This window comes from Scyliorhinus canicula, chromosome 27, assembly GCF_902713615.1.
Source record: "Scyliorhinus canicula chromosome 27, sScyCan1.1, whole genome shotgun sequence".
Lineage (NCBI taxonomy): Eukaryota > Metazoa > Chordata > Chondrichthyes > Carcharhiniformes > Scyliorhinidae > Scyliorhinus > Scyliorhinus canicula.
In genome coordinates, this window is record NC_052172.1 from 7,459,749 (window position 1) to 7,472,177 (window position 12,429).

General features: G+C 53.4%; 1 non-coding gene across 1 annotated transcript; it reads right to left on the reverse strand.

Moving 5' to 3' along the window:
• Positions 1 to 4,255: 4,255 nt before the first annotated feature.
• trnal-uaa lies at positions 4,256 to 4,338 on the reverse strand. The gene has a single exon. It is a non-coding gene; the product is annotated as a tRNA-Leu (tRNA).
• Positions 4,339 to 12,429: the final 8,091 nt, after the last annotated feature.

A 12,429-nucleotide genomic window follows, 5' to 3' on the forward strand; every position in this document is an offset into this window, starting at 1 on the left:
TGGGAGGAGCGTGCTTGAGGGCAAAGGGAGCTCCGGGAAGTGGGAGTCCTTTAAGAGTGAATTAGCCAGAGCTCAGGTCTATATGTTCCTGTTGGGGTGAAGGGAAAGACTGGCAGGAGTAGGGAACCTTGGATGACAAAACATGATGTGGTTTTGACCAGGAAAAAGAAGGAGGCATGACTCGGGTACAAGCAGCTGGAATCAAGGAATTCCCTGGAGGTCTACAGGGGCTACAGGAGTGTACTCAAGAAGGAAATTAGGAGGGCAAAAAGAGGGCATGATGTAGCTTTGGCCGAGTGGATTCAAAGGGATTCTTTAAGTATTAAAGGAAAAAGAATAACTGGAGAGAGAATAGGACCCCTCCAGGATCAAAGGGGACACATAGGTGTGGAACCGCAGGAGATTGATGAGATTCTCAATTAATATTTCTCCTCTGTAAAGACTTGGGAACCCGGGACGGTTAGTGCCGATATATTGGGGACAGTTTACATTACAGTACAGGAGGTGATGGACATATTAAAATGTACGAAGGTGGATAAATCTCCTGGCCCTCACCAGGTATATCCAAAAACACTGCGTGAGGCTCGAAGAAATTGCGGGAGCCCTGGCTGAGATATTTGCATCATCATTAGCCACGGGTCAGTTACCAGAAAACTGGAAGGTAGCAAGTGTTGTGCCCTTATTTAAGAAGGAAACCTGGGAATTATAGACCGGTAAACCGATCATCTGCAGTGGATAATTTACGAGAGAGGATTCTGAGGGAAAGGTATCCGGGCATTTAGAAAGACAGGGTTTGATTAGGAGTAGTCAGCACGGCTTTGTGAATGGGAGATCATGCCTTACAAATTTGTTTGAGTTCTTTGCTGAAGTGACCAAGAAGGTTGATGAGGGCAGGATGGTAGATGCAGTCTATATGAACTTCAGTAAGGCCTTTGATAACGTTCCATATGGTAGGCTGCTCTGGACGGTTAGGGAGAGCTGGCAATTTAGATATACAATTGGCTTGATGGTCAGACGCAGCGGGTAATGGTGGAAGGATGCTTGTCGTCTGGAGGCCTGGGACTAGTGGTGTACCTCGAGTCAATGCTGGGCCATTTCTGTTTGTTACTTATATCAAAGATTTGGATGAGAATGTAAAAGGCATGCTCAGTAAGTTTGCAGATGACACTAAAACAGATGGTATTGTAGACAGTGAGGAAAGTTATCTAAAATTGCAGCAGGATCTTGATCAGCTGGGAAAGTGGGCCGAGAAATGGCAAATGGAGTTTAATACAGATAAGTGTGAGGTGTTGCATTTTGGAAAGTCAAATCAAGTTAGGACACGTTGAATGGTTGGACCTTAGGGAGTATCGTGGAACCGAAGGACCTTGGAGTTTAGGTAAATGGTTCTCTAAAGGTCGCAGGTAGGTAGGGCAGTGAAGAAGGCCTTTGGCATGCTGGCCTTCATCAGTCAGAGCATTGAGTATACAAGTTGGGAAGTTGTAGGGAGAGATTGGGCAGGCTGGGACTTTTTTCTTTGGAGAGTAGGAGACTGAGGGGTGATCTTATAGAGGTAGATAAGATCATGAGAGGCATGGATAAGGTGAATGCACTCATTCTTTTTCCAAGAGTTGGGGAATCGAGAACTAGAGGGCATAGTTTCAAGCACCCAATACAGTTCAAATGCCACTTACAAATAAAGTTAACAATCAGGGTTAGCTGCTTCTCTGTGCAGACCTTTGGAGAGAGAGCATTTCCAGAACAAAATGTTCAACTCATAAATCTTTTGCGAAACTGCAAAACTACAGACAACCCTGGCTCCTCCCATTAACTACAGTAGCCCAAGCATAAGGCATCCTCTAGTCTCCTCGCACCAAGATGCCCTGCTTAGCCAGGACTAAACACAATCCCTCATAAATTATCTACACCCCAGATAACGGCCTAACCATAAACGATATTCCATTAGCCATCATAGTAAATGGTTAAAATCAATGTATTTTAGAAACATAGAAATTAGAAGCAGGATAAGGCAATTTAGCCCTTTGAGCCTGCTCCACCATTCATTATGATCATGGCTGATCATCCAACTCAATAACCTAATCCTGGTTTCCCTCCCTATCCTTTGATCACCTTCGCTCTAAGTGCTATATCTAACTGCTTCTCAAAACCATACAATCTTTTGGCCTCAACTACTTCCTGTGTTAACAAATTCCACAGGCTCACCACTCCTCTGGGTGAAGATATATCTCTTAATCTCTGTCCTAAGTAGTTTACCCCGTACCCTCAGACTGTGACCCCCCGGTTATGGACAGCCCCCAGCATCAGGAACATCCTTCCTGCATCTACCCTGTCCAGTCCCGTTAGAATTTTATAGGTTTCTATGAGATCCCTCCTCATTCTTCTGAACTCCAGCGAATACAATCCTAAACGATTCGATCTCTCTTTGTACGTCAGACCTGCCATCACAGGAATCAGCCTGGTAAACCTTCGCTGCACTCCCTCGAGAGCAAGAACATCCGTCCTCAGATAAGGAGACCAGAACTGCACACAATATTCCAGGTGTGGCTTCATCAAGGCCCTGTACAATCCCTCACGCCGTCTGGGATGTAGATTATCAGGCCCTGGGGATTTATCAGCCTTCAATCCCATAGATTTTCCCCCACACCATTTCTCTGCTGATATTGATCTTCAGACCCTCCCTCTCACGAAACCCTGCATTTCCCAACATTTCTGGCATCTGATTTGTGTCCTCATTTGTGAAGACAGAACCAAAGTATGTGTTTCTGTTGTCAGCCATTACTTTGCCCCCTTCATTTTGGAAGGAATAACAGGAAGACAGAGTACTGGGCTAATGGTAAGATTCTTGGTAGTGTGGACGAGCAGAGAGATCTCGGTGTCCATGTCCATAGATCCCTGAAAGTTGCCACCCAGGTTGAGAGGGTTGCTAAGAAGGCGTACGGTGTGTTCGCTTTTATTGGTAGAGGAATTGAGTTTCGGAACCATGAGGTCATGTTGCAGTTGTACAAAACTCTGGTGTGGCCGCATTTGGAGTATTGTGTGCAGTTCTGGTCGCCACATTATAGAAAGGATGTGGAAGCATTGGAAAGGGTACAGAGGAGGTTTACAAGGATGTTGCCTGGTATGGAGGGAAGATCTTACGAGGAAAGGCTGAAGGAGTTGAGGCTGTTTTCGTTAGAGAGAAGAAGGTTAAGAGGTGACTTAATTGAGGCATACAAGATGATCAGAGGATTAGATAGGGTGGGCATTGAGAGCCTTTTTCCTTAGATGGTGATGTCCAGCACGAGGGGACATAGCTATAAATTGAGGGGGGATAGATGTAGGACAGATGTCAGAGGTAGGTTCTTTAATCAGAGAGTAGTAAGGGCGTGGAATGCCCTGCCTGCAACAGTAGTGGACTCGCCAACACTAAACGCATTCAAATGGTCATTGGATAGGCATATGGACGATAAGGGAATAGCGTAGAGGGACTTAAGAGGGGTTTCACAGGTCGGCACAACATCGCGGGCCGAAGGGCCTGTACTGCGCTGTAATGTTCTATGTTCTGTTATTCATCCCCTTGTTTCCTACTGTAAGGGACCTACATTGGTCTTCACCGATCTTTGTCTCTTCAAATACCTATAGAACCGGGGTTGAACTGGGGTGTTTAATATTATGACTGCAACAAATATAAATTGTGATATATCCCAATTTCTCCATTCATCACACTTTGTAAAGATGTCCGACGCCCACACAGGCTGCACCATTTACTTTCTGTGCAATCTGTGATTGTGTGCCCCTCCTGCCTGCAGTATTGGCAGAAGTGACGCTGCCGTCAGCAGCAACGTGTCCGGTTTTCTCACAGGTGTGACATGCGTTTGGCTGCTCCGTAGAGAAGTGATCGCCTCGACTTCCTCCAAAGGTGAAGCTGGAGGTAGGGTGGCAGACGGGAGTGATTAAATATCACGGCGGACGATGGTGCCAACGGAACAGCCGTTCCAAACGGAGATGAGAAGGAATTTCGTCTCTCAGACGATCAGGAATCTTTGGAATTCTCGATTCCAGAGAGAGTGGGGACTGTCATTGAATATGCCCCAGGCTGGTTGGACAGAATCTAGAACGACAGGAATGTCGAGGGCTGTGGGGAAAGAAAGGGAAGTGGATTTGAGACAGCTTGAATCTTATTGAACGGCAGAGCAGCCTCGAGCATCCTTGTGGTTGATTCCTGCTCTGAACACTGACGTTAAATTAAACAGCAAGAGGATCAGTAAAACACAACTACCAGGAGTGGGGTTCGAACCCACGCAGACACATGTCCATTGGATCTTAAGTCCAACGCCTTAACCACTCGGCCATCCTGGTACAGCAGACAGCAGTATATAAAATTGCAATAGTGACTACAGCTTAACAGTGAATTCATCTGTAGTAAAGCCCTCGAGAGGCTCTGAAATGATAAAATCCTAAACCTGACTCTGGTAAAATTGCCCAAGAATGAATGAATGTGTTTTAGTGAAATTAATTTGGTGATTCAATGAGAAGCCTTTGAATTCCGATTCCGGTGGCTCCGATTTGGAATTTCTCTCTCTCTCGGCTCAATCCACCGGCCTCGTTGTCCCGGACAGGGGACGCGACGATGCCGTTAAATACCGCGAGAGGCCTCTGGACGTTCCTCGCCGAGTCCCAGAAATGCAGCAGAATCCCGATTAATAGCGGGGTCGTGCTCGGTGCTGCCAGCACCAGGAGACATCCCGTTAAACACGCCCTCTGTCTCTCCATCATTCTCCCCGAAAAGAGAAACGGGCAAAGAGAGGAAAGAGAGATAGAGAGAAAGGTTGAGTGAGGGGGAACAGAGGGGGTTATGGGTGCAAAACAAAACATACAAGAATCTAAACTAGGATCAGGAGGAGGCCATTCGGCCCCTCGTCATCAGCTGATCAACCACACATTCCTGCCAACCCGCGGTAACCTTTCACCTCCTTGAGCTCTGTGTGGTGAATGTAATATAGATGTATATATGATAATTCACACTGTCTTTGTAAGCGCAGTAGCGCTATCCTACCACTAGGGGGAGTAGCGCTGGGAGCACTCAGGAACTTGTACTGGGTTCCACCCTTGGCTCCGCACACGACTCCTCCCCCTAGTGCAGCTGTATAAATACCCTTGTCCAGAGTCAGCCTGAGTTCGCTACGAGTTCATCGACAGGTAACAGGCTGGCTCTGAAGTAAGTCGATTAAAGCCTAGATTCACATCGGAAACACGTGTCTGGTGAATTGATGGTTCCATCAATTTAATCGACTTAAGAACAGTAAAGATCAATTATGGAATCAGCCCTCAAGTCTGGATGCCTGGAACTCAACCCGCAGGATGCAGAGGCTAAAGAAATCTTCTCCCACTGGATCCGGTGCTTCAAGACCTACCTGGCCAAAGCGAGCACAGCCGAAACGACAGAGGATCAGAAGCTAAGTCTACTGCACGTGAGGGTGAGCCACAGAATCTCTACGCAACTAAACTCGGCCAGTTCATATACTGCGACGCTAGCAGTTCTCTAAAAAATGTATGTAAGGCCTATTAATGAAGTTTACGCTCGCCATGTGTTCACGACTTGCCGCCAGCGGCCTACGGAATCACTCGCCAAATTCCTAAGGGAACTTAATAATTTGTCTAATGACTGTAATTACCAAGCGATTACCGCGGCTGAACACAGGGAATTGGCGGTACGCGATGTTTTTGTAGCGTGCCTCAGGTCTAACTGTGCGCCAACGACTGCTGGAAAAGGGGGCCCAGGACTTAGAAACGACTGTGGAAGCTGCTACCAGGATGGAGGTCTCCTTCCGCAGCCTTAACTCGTTCCCCGCGGACCCTGCGATCCAATCATGGGTTCCCGACCAGAGACTCCCCCAGACCTGTGCTACGCGGCCGCCCAGCCACCATGCTGCCCCAGCCAGCCACTATGCTGCTCCAGCCAGCCACTACGCTGCTCCAGCCAGCCACTATGCTGCTCCAGCCAGCCACTATGCTGCTCCAGCCAGCAACTATGCTCCAGCCTCCCATTTCTGTGGCCAGAACCAGCACCCGCGGCAGCACTGCCCGGCCCGTAACGCGACCTGCAGCAGCTGCGGGCGGAAAGGCCACTACGCAAGAGTGTGCCACGCAAAAAGGGCCCCAGCTTCCAACTCCCCAGCGACTCGCAGTAATCACTCCCCTCACTCGCAGCCCCGCGGGGCCCGAAACGCTGCGGCCTATGCCCCGACTCCGCCCCCTCCAGCTACGTGCGATCCATGGGGGCCGCCATCTTGGAAAAGCTCCACCACGCGGCCGGCCACGTGCGACTCATGGGGGCCGCCATCTTGGACGCCATCTTCCTCGCCGCCCTCCACGTGCGATCCACGGGCCCGACCGGCATCTCCGTGCTCAGACAACTCAGCGGAGGAATTCGAATTAGACTATGAACTCAGAGGGCAGTCATCACGGGGCCACTCCAGCACAGTTGATCGAGCCGCCGACTACCCTGCAACTCAGCGCGGTCACCCTGGACCAATCACGACCAAAGAATCTACGAAACTCAATGGCAGAGGTCCATATCAACGGGTACAAAACGCCATGCCTCTTCGACTCCGGGAGCACAGAGAGCTTCATACATCCAGACCTGGTAAGACGCTGTTCGCTCCCCGTTTTCCCCGTGCAGCAAACTATCTCGCTCACTTCAGGCTCCCACTCGGTCCAGATCCAGGGGCGCACCGCCGCGACACTCACAATCCGAGGCGCTAGTTACTCGAAATTCAAACTCTACGTTTTGCCCGAACTCTGCGCGCCACTCTTATTAGGCCTAGACTTCCAATGCAACCTCAAGAGCCTCACCCTCAGCTTTGGAGGGCCCCTGCCCCCACTCACGATCTGCAGCCTCGCTACGCTGCGAATTCCCCCCCCTCCTCTCTTTGCCAATCTCACTAAGGACTGTAAACACATAGCCACTCGTAGCAGGCGGTATAGCCTGCAGGATAGGGTATTTGTCAGAGCAGAGGTCCGAAGGCTACTCAGTGAGGGGATTATAGAGGCCAGCAATAGTCCCTGGAGAGCTCAGGTGGTGGTCGTTAAGACCGGGAAAAAATTCCGTTTGGTGGTCGACTACAGTCAGACTATAAATAGATTTACGCTCCTCGACGCGTATCCCCTCCCCAGGATTGCAGACATGGTAAACCAGATCACCCAGTACCGGCTCTTTTCCACGGTGGATCTGAAGTCTGCATACCATCAGCTCCCAATCCGCCCGGAGGACCGCCACTACACGGCATTCGAGGCCGATGGCCGCCTCTTCCATTTCCTCCGGGTCCCTTTCGGCGTCACGAATGGGGTCCGGTGTTCCAACGAGCAATGGACTGAATGGTGGACCAGTACGGGCTGCGGGCCACATTTCCGTACTTGGACAATGTCACCATCTGCGGCTATGACCAGCAGGACCACGACGCCAACCTCCACCGTTTTCTCCAGACGGCACAGAAACTGAATCTCACGTACAACAAGGAGAAATGCGTTTTCCCCACATCCAGACTAGCCATCCTCGGCTATGTCGTGGAAAACGGAGTCCTGGGCCCCGACCCGGACCGTATGCGCCCCCTCTTAGAACACCCCCTCCCCCATTGCCCCAAGGCCCTCAAACGGTACTTGGGATTTTTTTTCCTACTACGCCCAGTGGGTCCCTCAATATGCGGACAAAGCCCGCCCACTCTTTAGGACCACACGATTTCCCCTGTCAGCCGAGGCACTCCAGGCCTTCGACGGCATCAAGGAGGACATCGCCAAAGCGGCCATGCGGGCGGTGGATGAATCCACCCCATTTCAGGTAGAGAGCGACGCCTCAGAGGTAGCTCTTGCAGCCACATTAAATCAGGCAGGGAGACCAGTTGCATTTTTCTCCCGTACCCTCTCCGCTTCAGAACTCCGACACTCTTCAGTCAAGAAAGAAGCACAAGCCATTGTGGAGGTTATCCGTCACTGGAGGCACTACCTCGCAGGTAGGAGGTTCACCCTCATCACCGACCAAAGATCGGTTGCCTTTATGTTCGACAACTCGCAAAGGAGCAAATAAAAAACGACAAAATTCTGAGGTGGAGGATCGAACTCTCCACCTACAATTACGATATCAAATATCGACCCGGGAAGCTCAACGAGCCTCCGGATGCCCTATCCCGCGGGACATGTGCCAGCGCACAGATCGACCGATTAAAAGTCATCCACAATGACCTCTGCCACCCGGGGGTCACCCGGCTCGCCCATTACATCAAGGCCCGAAACCTGCCTTTCTCCAACGAGGAGGTAAAAGTGGTCACCAGGGACTGCCAGATCTGTGCGGAGTGCAAACCACACTTCTATAGACCAGACAGGGCCCACCTGGTCAAGGCTTCTAGGCCCTTTGAACGCCTCGTGATTGATTTCAAAGGGCCACTCCCCTCAACTAACAAGAACGTTTACTTCTTAAACGTCGTAGACGAGTTCTCCCGTTTCCTATTCACTATCCCGTGCCCCGACATGACCTCCCACACAGTCATTAGGGCCCTGCATAGCATCTTCACCCTGTTTGGCTTCACCAGCTACGTAAATAGCGACCGGGGTTCGTCCTTCATGAGCGACGAGCTGCGTCAGTACCTGCTCGACAAGGGCATTGCCTCGAGCAGGACTACCAGCTAGAAACCCAGGGGGAACGGGCAGGTGGAAAGGGAGAACGTGACGGTCTGGAAGACCGTCCTACTGACCCTCCGGTCTAGAAAGCTCCAAGTCTCCCAGTGGCAGGAAGTCCTCCCAGACGAGCTCCATGCTATTAGGTCACTTTTGTGCACGGCGACCAACCAGACCCCTCACGAGAGGCTCTTCTTTTTTTCCAGGGGCACTACCACGGGGGTCTCACTTCCGGCATGGCTGAGGACGCCGGGCCCCTTATTTCTGAGGAAACACGTCAGGGCGCACAAAACCGACCCCCTGCTCCACTCCAACCCCCAGTACGCATTCGTCGAGTTCCCTGACGGCCGTCAGGACACAGTATCCCTCCGGGATCTGGCACCCGCCGGATCCAGTGCCCCCTCTACCCCCACAGAAGGATCTCTCACCCTACACCCCATGCTGCTGCCCCCTTGCGCTCCTGAGCCCACGAGCTCGCTCCACCAGTTCCGCGCCCCCACGCCGGCCAGCCCCCAGCGCCCCCAGTCTCCGGTCAAACCAGGAGAGTATGAAGCTCAGATACAACCCTCCCTGGAGTCCGCCATCGTACCCCAGAACACTACACCCATCCAGACACCGCAAGAGGCTGCAACCCCGGTGCTCCGCAGATCTCAGCCGACAATTCGACCGCCGGACAGACTGACGTTGTAGGCCACTACTCCCGCCGGACTTGATTTTTTTGCAGGGGGTGAATGTGTTGAATGTAATATAGATGTATATATGTTAATTCACACTGTCTTTGTAAGCACAGTAGCGCTATCCTACCACTAGGAGGAGTAGCGCTGGGAACACTCTGGAACTTGTACTGGGTTCCAGCCTTGGCTCCGCCCACGACTCCTCCCCCTAGTGCAGCTGTATAAATACCCTTGTCCAGAGTCAGCCTGAGTTCACTACGAGTTCATCGACAGGTAACAGGCTGGCTCTGAAGTAAGTCGATTAAAGCCTAGATTCACATCGGAAACACGTGTCTGGTGAATTGATGGTTCCATCACTCTGCCTTAAAAATATTCAAATATTCTACCTACAGCGTAAGGAGCTGCAGACAGGCCCCGCGCCCTTTTCCAAGCAAGAAAAATAAGGGGGAGCCGCAGTCCATGTTCATCAGGAGACGGATCCGCGACCTCACGTACGCGCCGCGGGACCCAATGGGTTGCAGGTCCCGCAGCGCGCCCTTCTTCTCCCTGTACACCGGCCCCCAGCCCAGGGGCCGGGTCCACATCGGGCTGCGCGAGACGTCTCTCCAGGTCAAAGATTTTTCCAGTCAATTGGGCGATCTTTGATTTCTGCCCCGCTGTTGACCCCCTCGCGGACCCTCGACAGAAGGCAGAGACGTGAGTCTTACCCAATCCCACCCGAGCCTCAAGGAGGGGAAGCCTCCCCGCTTGCCTCAGCAGTCGGCCCAGAAGGTACAAAACGAGACCAGGAACCGCTCGTCCTCCAGCAGCAGCTTGTTAAAGTGCCAGTACGCAGACCGTGTCTGAGCGCGGGATGGGGCGAGCCCCGCCCACAGCAGGTGGTGATCCGAGCGCGGCACCTGCTCCACAGAGGCCTTTGGAACGCTGGGCACGTGCGTCTCAGAAATGTAAAGACGGGCGATTCAGGACACTCCGAAAGGAGGTCGCTCAAATGTGTACACCCGCAATTCAGGATGGAGAGTCGGCCAGACGTCCACCAGATTGAAGGACCTGACCAGGTCGCTCAACTTCACCACCGCCGGCGAGCTGCGCTGGTTACCGGCATGGTCCCTGTCCTAGACGGTGCAATTAAAATCCCCTCCGAGGATAATGCCCTTGCCCACTGTGTTGGTGCCAAGAAGAGGGCAGCACGGTAGCATTGTGGATAGCACAAATGCTTCACAGCTCCAGGGTCCCAGGTTCGATTCCCGGCTGGGTCACTGTCTGGGCGGAGTCTGCACGTTCTCCCCGTGTGTGCGTGGGTTTCCTCCGGGTGCTCCGGTTTCCTCCCACAGTCCAAAGATGTGCAGGTTAGGTGGATTGGCCATGCTAAATTGCCCTTAGTGTCCAAAATTGCCTTAGTGTTGGGTGGGGTTACTGGGTTATGGGGATAGGGTGGAGGTATGGGCTTGGGTAGGGTGCTCTTTCCAAGAGCCGGTGCAGACTCGATGGGCCGAATGGCCTCCTTCTGCACTGTAAATTCTATGAAAAAGAGTGGACAGGACATCAAAGAAAGTCGCCTGCTGCAGCCCTGCTTGAGGACTGTAGACATTGACAAAGGGAAGTACCGTGTACTCGGCGTGGACTAATTGCAGTAACCGGCCGACACTGGCTCCCTGCCCCCCCCCCCCCCCCCCCCCGAGATCTCCGGCTGAAAACGTGGGGCGAACATTACAGCCCCCCACCTGCATGTGAGGTCAGGTAACTCATGAAGAGGAGCCACTTGGCTTTGTGTCCCGGAGCGGTGTGGGTTTCCTGCAGGAATGAGCTTGCTTCCCACCCTGGAGGCGCACTGGAATGTGTGGTGTGCGTCCCCGCTGCCGCTGATGTTGAGGCTGGCTCTAGGTACCACCACGTCAGCGGGAGTGTGTTGTCCATCACCATTTCCTTAAACGTGCTCGGAGGGGGCTGAGAAGCACCTGTCCCTCCAGTGACAGCTTGGCAGAGCTCAGCCTGGTCCTGGTCTGCCTCCCGCACCTCCGTGGCCTGAGCACGGGTGGGCATTATGAGCAGCGCCTAGTCCAGAGCCAGTTACACACAGTCTCGTGACGGAGAGAGAATGAGGGGAGACTCGCTGCCGGGCAGGAGGGAGCACTCGGCCTTGCTGCAGAGGGTGTACAATTCCTCCTCCGTGCCCCCTACCAAGCGGCCGTCCTCCTCTGGGCGGTAACTATCTGGGCACAGGTTTCCCACCACATTGTGTGTGTGGCGGATGGCACAGACCCACCGTCGAGCTTTGGACCTGTCGCGATGCCATCCTCAGCATGGTCAACAGGTGGGTTCCCCGCGGCGTTCTGGGTCTGTGGGCCGTGCCGGTTCCGACCCCTCTTCCGCCCCAACATTGGGCCACCAGAAACAACTCCGGGTTGGTGGCCAAGTACTCAGTCATCGAAAGCTGGGACGGGGGGGCTGCCCTTGCCACAAGTACCCACAACCCGAAAATGAGGGAACTGCCACTGCCCCCCGGCATCGAGAAAATGAAGGTGCCCGGGGTGGGAAACTGCATCGTGTGGAGCGAACCCTTGGGGGTCTCGTCATGGCCCAGCCCCGGACTCCCCTACTTGGGGGGGGCGGGGGCATCAACAGATGTTCTATGGTCGTTCCTCTTGCGGGGTCTGGGCAAGAGGTCGAGGGGGATGTACTGGAACGACACCCACCCCTTGCCGGGCCCCTCCGCACCGTCCCCTCTGCCAGTGAGGCCCAGCCCCCGGAGGTGTGGCAGGGTCAGAGTGCCGCCTGGCCCGGGGTCACCCGCTGCAGCGCTGGCACCCTCCGGGGCCTACGTAGTGGCTTTGCCAGGCCCAGCAGCCGGGGACGGAGTGTTGATGGGTTGAGGCTGTTCTGGGGCGAGATGGGGCAGCCGCTCTGAGCTGGTGTCCACGGGCACGGAGGGCTCGGGGTGTGGCAGGGTCGGGGCTATCCAGGCCTCAACGCCATGCCACCTTCCGGCACTCCCTCGAGGGCACCGTGGTCAGGCGGGGCTCCCTCCCCTCACGCCAGCAGCCGCTCTGTTATCTGCCAGCTGCTTCCCCACTCCCCCGGAGGGGGCGGGGGGTGAGGCTTTATG